The sequence below is a fragment of the Gossypium arboreum genome, chromosome 6 (genome assembly GCF_025698485.1).
Source record: "Gossypium arboreum isolate Shixiya-1 chromosome 6, ASM2569848v2, whole genome shotgun sequence".
Lineage (NCBI taxonomy): Eukaryota > Viridiplantae > Streptophyta > Magnoliopsida > Malvales > Malvaceae > Gossypium > Gossypium arboreum.
Window position 1 is genome coordinate 130,648,066 of NC_069075.1, and position 8,011 is coordinate 130,656,076.

General features: G+C 37.2%; 1 non-coding gene across 1 annotated transcript; it reads right to left on the reverse strand.

Moving 5' to 3' along the window:
* Positions 1-7,460: 7,460 nt before the first annotated feature.
* Positions 7,461-7,565, reverse strand: LOC128294241 (small nucleolar RNA R71). The gene has a single exon (XR_008284555.1). It is a non-coding gene; the product is annotated as a small nucleolar RNA R71 (small nucleolar RNA).
* Between the last annotated feature and the right edge of the window lie 446 nt (positions 7,566-8,011).

Consider the following 8,011-nt stretch of genomic DNA (forward strand, 5'->3'; position numbering starts at 1 on the left):
TACTATATCCGGGCTAAGTCCCAAAAGCATTTGTGCGAGTTACTATAACCGGGCCAAGTCCCGAAGGCAATTGTGCGAGTTACTATAACCGGGCTAAGTCCCGAAGGCAATTGTGCGAGTTACTATAACCGGGCTAAGTCCCGAAGGCATTTGAGCGAGAAGCTATATCCGGCTAAACCCCGAAGGTACTTGGTTTGGGAATGAGTGATCTTGCTGTCATAATTTCAATTAATACGCTCGTAAAATCCCAACGATAAGGTACGTTTCGTATATGCATTAGAGTAGTGATTTCGTTTAAATATTATCCGCTCAGTCGATTAGTGAGCTTTCGGGCCTTTGGGGTAAGTTGATCCCTTATGTATGAATATAAGGGTTGGAAATGTGAAGTAGGACTGATTTTTGAGAATATATGTATATGAAGTTATCCGTTTAGTTATATGAATCTTGTACTTGATTGTGCCTAATTTTATTGCTCAAAACTTACTAAGCATTAAATGCTTACTCGTTCTTTGAATCTCTTTTATAGATTTTGGTTCGTCACTATCGGACTCGGGATTGTCAAAGTTGAAGTCGTCCACACTATCAAAGCCCTTTTGGTACACTTTTGGTTGAACTCTGAAAATGGCATGTATAGGACTACCCTTTTTGTTGTTGGTCATGTACCCTTTGGTTTTGTATAAATTTGGATAGTCATGCGAAAATGGCTTATATACACTTTGAGAGGTATGGAAATGTTTGGTAACGATTAGCCATTGGGAATGGTTAATTATGATTATTTTGATGCTATGTATGACAAACTCTAGTTGATTCATGGAAAACCATGAAATAGGTAAGGTTTACCTTAAAAACAGATGCTGACAGCAGCAGTGGTGTGGATTTGAAAAATCACTAAAAATAGTAAGAATGGAATTAAATAGTGAATAAATTATGTAATTTAACCTTGATGAATCTATTTTCATAGGGAAGTAATGAAACGATCATATGAACAATATTTTATGAGATTTTAAAGTTTTTGTGAAACAGGGCCAGAGCGGTTTCTGGATTCCCTATACGGACTTAGGAAATTCATTAGAAATTAACCAGAGATAGTTAGAAGTCATTCCATATATGTATAGATTCCTTTTCGAGTCTAGTTTCTTTAGAAACAAACGGCATAAGTATTGAAGCCCTGTACAGGGAGATATATAAGTCATAATGCATGAAGGTCAGAGTAGGCGAACCCTGAAACAGGGGAGACTTTAACTAATAAACTGTACTAATTGGCTCCACCAAAAATTCTAGAAAAAAATTTTTAGATGGATATATGAGTTTAGTTTCAGGGAAAATTTACAAAACTGATTTTCGAGTTTTGGAACTCAAGATATGATTTTTAAGGTGACAGTGACGCAGTTAGCCAGTTAGTCTGGAAATTTTTAAAATGGACTGTAAAAATAAGGGAATTAAGTCTGTTAACCCCTCGTGTCCGACTCCGGCAATGGTCTCGGGTATGGGGTGTTACAATAATGGTAATTTTGCACCTAGAGGTATATCAATAATTTCCATACATAGGGGTATTCAAGTAAATTCACTATTCTTAAGGTTTCCATGCATAACATAACCATTTACGTACGACCAGAGACACTTACCGCGTTTTCTTACCGAATTAGGCCTGTTGGCCCACTATCCCGATTTTGGCCCATTAAGCCCAAAAACATCGAAATGCACAGAGCCGTGCACTCTATAGTCTTATCACTTTAATCTACCATATACATCAAACTATTAATCTCACGAGCGTTCGCACACTCGCATGTTCTCAAAATACCGACTTTTCGGCATTTTGGCATTTCGGCTTTTCGGCTTTTGCCGATCTAGTCTATAAGAGGGTGTCAGTTACACACCTGTTTGCGACGATATGATGACGAGATCCACACACAAACTGCCTACAATTGGATTACTAACACGTTAATCTAACTATCAAAAATGACTATGTATTAACCTCTTACCATATTCGGCCAACCATGCCTAAAACCCTATTGCTCTTACCTTCTTGCCGAAATATGGATTAGATCCAAGGATCCAACCGAATAGTCTTCAAGTCCTTCGCTGCAAGCTCCCTTGTTCACGCTAATGCTTACACATTAAAAAAAAAAGAGGCATAATGCCCTTAGTCCAAACGTTAGCCCCTCTTAAGGGTTTCGGCTTTTTCTTAAAACATGTATGATTAACGCAAATTATTTCACCAACTTACCTATCGTTGTTCGGCTTAAAAGAGTGCACCTATCCACGATCCTAACCCTGATCTACCGTACTCGTGAGAAGAAACAGATTCCAACAACCCAAGTTTCGGCTTCCTCCACCACAGGTTTATAGATTTCGGCTTTTATAAGTAAGTAAGAGAAGAGAAGTTCGGCTACCACTAGATTCGGCTCTTGGAGAATATGGGAGATGGTAACAATAATGGATGCGACAGAGAAGGAAGGGTATGAGTTTGATTATGAGGAAAAGAGAAGATAGAAGAAGGGAAAGGATGAAAAAAGAGGTAGTATTCGGCTATGGAGAAAACGACATAGTGAGGGGTTTCTAGGTTTGGCTAAAAGAAAAAGAAAAGATGAGCAGAGAATTCGGTTTTGTGGTTGTGAAGTCGGCACAGGTGAAGTCTTCGGTTTTTAGCAAAAATAAAAGGGAAGAGAAGAGAAACCTAATTTTCGGCAAAACAAACTAAATAACCTAGTCCCGAAATACAAAAGAATTCGGCAGCCCTAGACCAAATGCCGAAATTCCCAACATAAGGTGCCCTAGCCTAATGTGCACTTGCAGAGTCCCCTATACGGCCAACTCTTACTTCATACTCAGATTCCTTGATTTTCTCCCCTTATCAGCTCCTAAATCTTCTCCCTTATCCCCTCCTTACTCAATCACCTGAGCAACTCAAAACCCTCCTGACAGTCTTTTACTTGAGTTCCATTGCTTACCCTTTCTAAACATAAAAATAATTCCCTTAATATGCTGTCATTGTGACTTGAACCTCAGCTCCCTTTAGCATCCACACGCCACTTTTATAGCCTTCCCAGTGGCGTCACATGCCACTTTTCCACCTGCTTCTTTATGTTTTATTTTACCCAATTAATACTTAAAAGCCCAATTAACCAGAACCCCTTTTTCCTATGGAACTAAAATTAACTAAAGTTACCGAATTTTAACTTAAACTTGGGTCTTCTAGAGGCCCACTAACATAAATTAAACCTACGCCAAACAGGCAAAACACAGAAATTTTAAATTTACCAACATACACAGAATTCCCAAAAATTGGGGCGTTACACAACCCAAAGTCTTCCTCCCCTAGGGTAACTAGTGTGGGGAGTGTAGATGAACAAAAGCCGAGATGTAAGAGCTGCAACAAGTTTCATTTCGGGGAATGTTGAATGAAGAGTGGGGCATGTTTTAGATGTGGTTCCCTTGACCCCTTCCTTAAAGACTACCCGAAACAAGCCGATAAAGAGGTGCATTTAGCCCCAAAGTCTAATTTTCCTAATCCTCGAAGTAAACCACCACGACATCCTGGAAGTGCAAGTGGTAGTCAAACTGTTGCCAAGGATACGACTGCAAAATTAGAGGCTCGAGCCCCAAAAATAACTTATGCAATACGGGCTCGAGAGGAAGCCTCTACTCCCGATGTTATCACGGGTACATTTTCTATTTATAATATTAGTGTCATTGCCTTAATTGACCCCAGGGGCAACCCATTCATACATTTGCATGAAATGGTGTCTAGTATGAATATGTCAGTAAAAAATACAGAATTTGTGATTAAGGTGTCAAACCCTCTAGGCAAGTCAGCCCTAGTTGATAAAGTCGGTAAGAATTGTCCCTTGACGATTCAAGGTCATTGTTTTCCGGCTAACCTTATGCTATTGCCATTCGAGGAGTTTGATGTAATACTTGGCATGGATTGGTTAGCAGTACATGATGTGATTATAAATTGTGGTAGAAAGTATATTGAATTGAAATACTCAGATGGTGAGATTCTCCGAATTGATTCAAGCAAGTTTGTAACACTCCTTACCCGAGATCATCTTCGAAGTCGAGCACGAGGCGTTACCTAACTTAAGTTACTAATTTGGGGCATAAAATTTGCTTTTAAAATTAATTTATTTACATTCATTCAATATGTCTCTAAAAAGGGCCCTCGAGACCCTAAAACATGCAATTGAAACAGTTCGGGGCCAAACCGGGAACATTAAAAATTTTCCGAATACTTAGACAAATCAAAACAATTTATTTCATTATTCCTTATAAAATTGCCCACTTGCATCATAGTCACTAAATAAATTATAACTCAAATCACAAAACTCAAAATTTAAATTTGTGAATTTTTCCTAAAACTAGACTCATATATCTTCTTACTAGTTTTTTTCCAAAATTTTTGGTCTAGCCAATTAGTATAGTTTATTAGTTAAAGCTTCCCATGTTGCACTGTTTGACTACTCTGACCTCTTCTCACTACAAATCAATTTTCTCCCTGTACAGAATTCAAATAACCATGCTGTTTATTTCTCTTGAAATTAGATTAACTAAGGAATCTATAAATATAAACTATAACTCCTAATTATTTTTTTAAAATTTTTAGTGAATTTATAAATAGAACAGGGGATTCAAAAATCATTCTGACCCTGTCTTACTAAAATTCAAATATCTCTTAATATACACTTCTTTTGTTTACTCAATTTCTTTCATATGAAAATAGACTCAATAAGCTTTAATTATATATCTTATTTATCAGCTAATTCCATTTCTACTATTCTCGGTGATTTTTCAAGATCACATCACTGCTGCTGTTCAATACTGTTTTAATGCTAATTTCACTTTTTCATGATTTCTTTGTATTAACTACCATTTAGGCATACATAACACCAAAACAAGTTCTTCATTATCCATTTCAATAGCTAATAAATATAAAATATTTACATACCATTCTTTAGCCTAATCATAAGGACATACACACAAAATGGCTAAGTCCTTATACATGCCATAAAGTAGAACGTTTGTAAACAAAGATACCCATTCGGTACCTTGATAGTTGATAGTGTGAAGTGATCTCTGACGACCTCCAACCTGAGCTTTCTTTTAAGTACTGTGAAACATGGGAAAGTGAAAGAAGTAATCTTATAAAGCTTAGTAAGTTCACATGTAAAATAATAAGCATTAGCAATCAATTTAGCTTACTACTATGCTGTCATAATTTGCTTAAATAATGTTTAGTTCATACTATCCCATCTTACTCTTCGGTAACCTTACCAAAGGCTCAGAATACAAAAGGCACCTTACTTAATAGCTTTCTTACATACCTGCAACATCTCACTTAACACATGAGTACTCTTTCATAATATAGGCATATTGCTAATCATGTCATAAAGTGTCACAAGCATAACTCAAAACTCATCACTTACTTGATACTTGATAATCTCAATTACTTACAATCTCAATATTAAATAAGCCTTAAATGCATACATGTACTCTTTCTTCATGCTCTCACTGTAACACCCCTATCCCGTAACCGTCACCGGAATAGGTAAGGGGCATCACCGGATAGACAGAACATTACAGAACAATACAGAATCACCGGGCATAGAAGAGAGAAAGGAATGAGAAACGGGCCAAAAACGGAGAAAATGGGCCAAAGTATAAAATCAACATGGTCTGGACTTCCTCACACGGGAAGACCACACTACCGTGTCAATTTGGAAGAATCGAAGCACGACTCACACGGGTAGAACACACACCTGTGCCGTTCTAACAGGTTCGAGCACAGCCTGAAGTAATCACACACGGGCATGTGACGCGGGCGTGTCCTTGCCGAGCCCAAGTTGAGTCCAATTTAGAAAAGGCTAATTTCGAGGCTTCTTAGGAATTTCAAAGCCTATAAATACACCCTAGAGGAGGAAGAAGGAGAGACACAGAGAGAAGAAGGCAGGGAACTTCTCAAGGGAAGCCGGTTGATCCATCTCAGAAGCCGGATTCACCATCAAGACTGAAGATCTCCCCTCAATTTCCCTCTAAGAGTTTAGGGTTTTCTTTATGTTTTGTATTCATTATTCTTCTAAGATGTTTTCCTTTTTAGTTATGAACTAAATCCCCTAAATACCTAAGGAGAATGAAACCTAAGACGAATCTTGTTATTATTTTCTGAATTGTATGATAAATATTTGGCTTGTTCTTAATTATGTGTTCTTAATTCTTGTTTTGATATTCCAGGATATTGATTCAAGTTAAGCTTTTATTCAGAAGAGGAATAGACCCTGTCTAAGAGTACAATTGTCATAATTAAGCAGAGCTGATTGTGTGCCTAGAGATAGGATGACAAGATTTTGCCAGATTAGGGTGAAACCTAATAAGGGGATCCATAGATTAAGTTAATACAACCCTAGGGTGTTAATTAGAGAAAAGTCTCAATTATTCAATCTAGGGATTAGACGATTTTAGTCTTGAATAGGGATAATAACATAACTTAGGAATCTATATGGAGCAAGTTAAATGAATAAATCGTCCGATTCGGAATCAGAATAGCAAGTGAAGTCTAGGTGGATTCTTCCTTAGGTATTGTCTTAATCCAATCGTTTTCCAAAAGTAATCCCCCAATTTTATTTTTTGTTAATTCTTAGTTTAGTTAATTAGTTAGTTAAAACAAACCCCTTTATTCTTAGGCTAGATAATAGAAAGACAGTCATTACGAGTACTTTTAGTTCCTTTGGGTTCGACAATTCGGTCTTGCTAAAACTGTACTACTATTCGATAGGTACACTTGCCTACATCGTGATAATAGTTAGTTTCAAGAACAATTATTTATAAATATTTAGAACCTATCACAAAAAAATCGCGATCAGGTTTTTGGCGCCATTGCCAGGGAACTAAGATATAGGAACGCTCAATTTTTATTACTTTAGCCATTTATTTTTCTTGCAAGTTAATTCTATTTTATTATTATTATTATTTATTAATTTACTTTTTCTTTCTCTTGGTAGGTTTTTATAGTTTATGACTAGAAGAAACCCGTCAAGACCACTACTTTTTGACGAAGAAATCGATCGCATAGTTCGTAGAAACCAAAGAGAAATAAGGCGAAGCTTAAGATACACAGAGAACGAGCAAGAGGACGATATTCGAAACCCTAATCGAGGAGATGGCTGAAAACCAAGACAATCAGCTAGCTCCTGCGAGAACCGTTGAACTAGCAAATTAAAATCCTTCTCCTCGTACTATGATGAGGATCTGAACACTCACTTGGCAAATTTCCTGGAATTCTGTGATACATTTAAAATTAATGGCGTTTCTGACGATGCCATTCATCTTCGGTTATTCCCTTTTTCATTGAGGAACAAAACTAAACAGTGGTTGAACTCGTTACCACGAGGGTCAATTACTACTTGGGAACAAATGACCGAAAATTTTTTATTAAAATATTTCCCGCCGGCTAAAACAGCCAAATTATGTAATGATATCTCTTTGTTTGTGCAGATGGACTTAGAAACTCTTTACGATGCATGGGAGAGATACAAGGACCTACTACGAAGGTGTCCTCATCATGGATTACCTCTATGGTTGCAAGTTCAAACATTCTACAATGGTGTGAACCCCTCGACAAGGCAAATGATTGATGCAGTAGCCGGGGGAACCATCAAAAACAAAACATCTGAAGAGGCTTACGAATTTATTGAAGAGATGTCTCTGAATAACTATCAGTGGCAAGTCATGAGAACTAAGCCAACTAAAACAGTAGGCATTTATAAAGTTGATTCGGTTACTATGCTGTCAAACCAGGTAGAACTTCTAAATAAAAAGATTGATGGTTTACTTAGTTCTACTCAGGTACATCCAGTAATGAGGTGCGAGACGAATGGAGGAGGAGCATGCACAGAGTATCAACCCTTCAACCCTAGCATCAAGGAGGAACAAGTCCAATAGATGGGTAACAATAACTATAGATCCCAAAATAACCCATATAGTAACACTTATAATGCAGGTTGGAGGAACCACC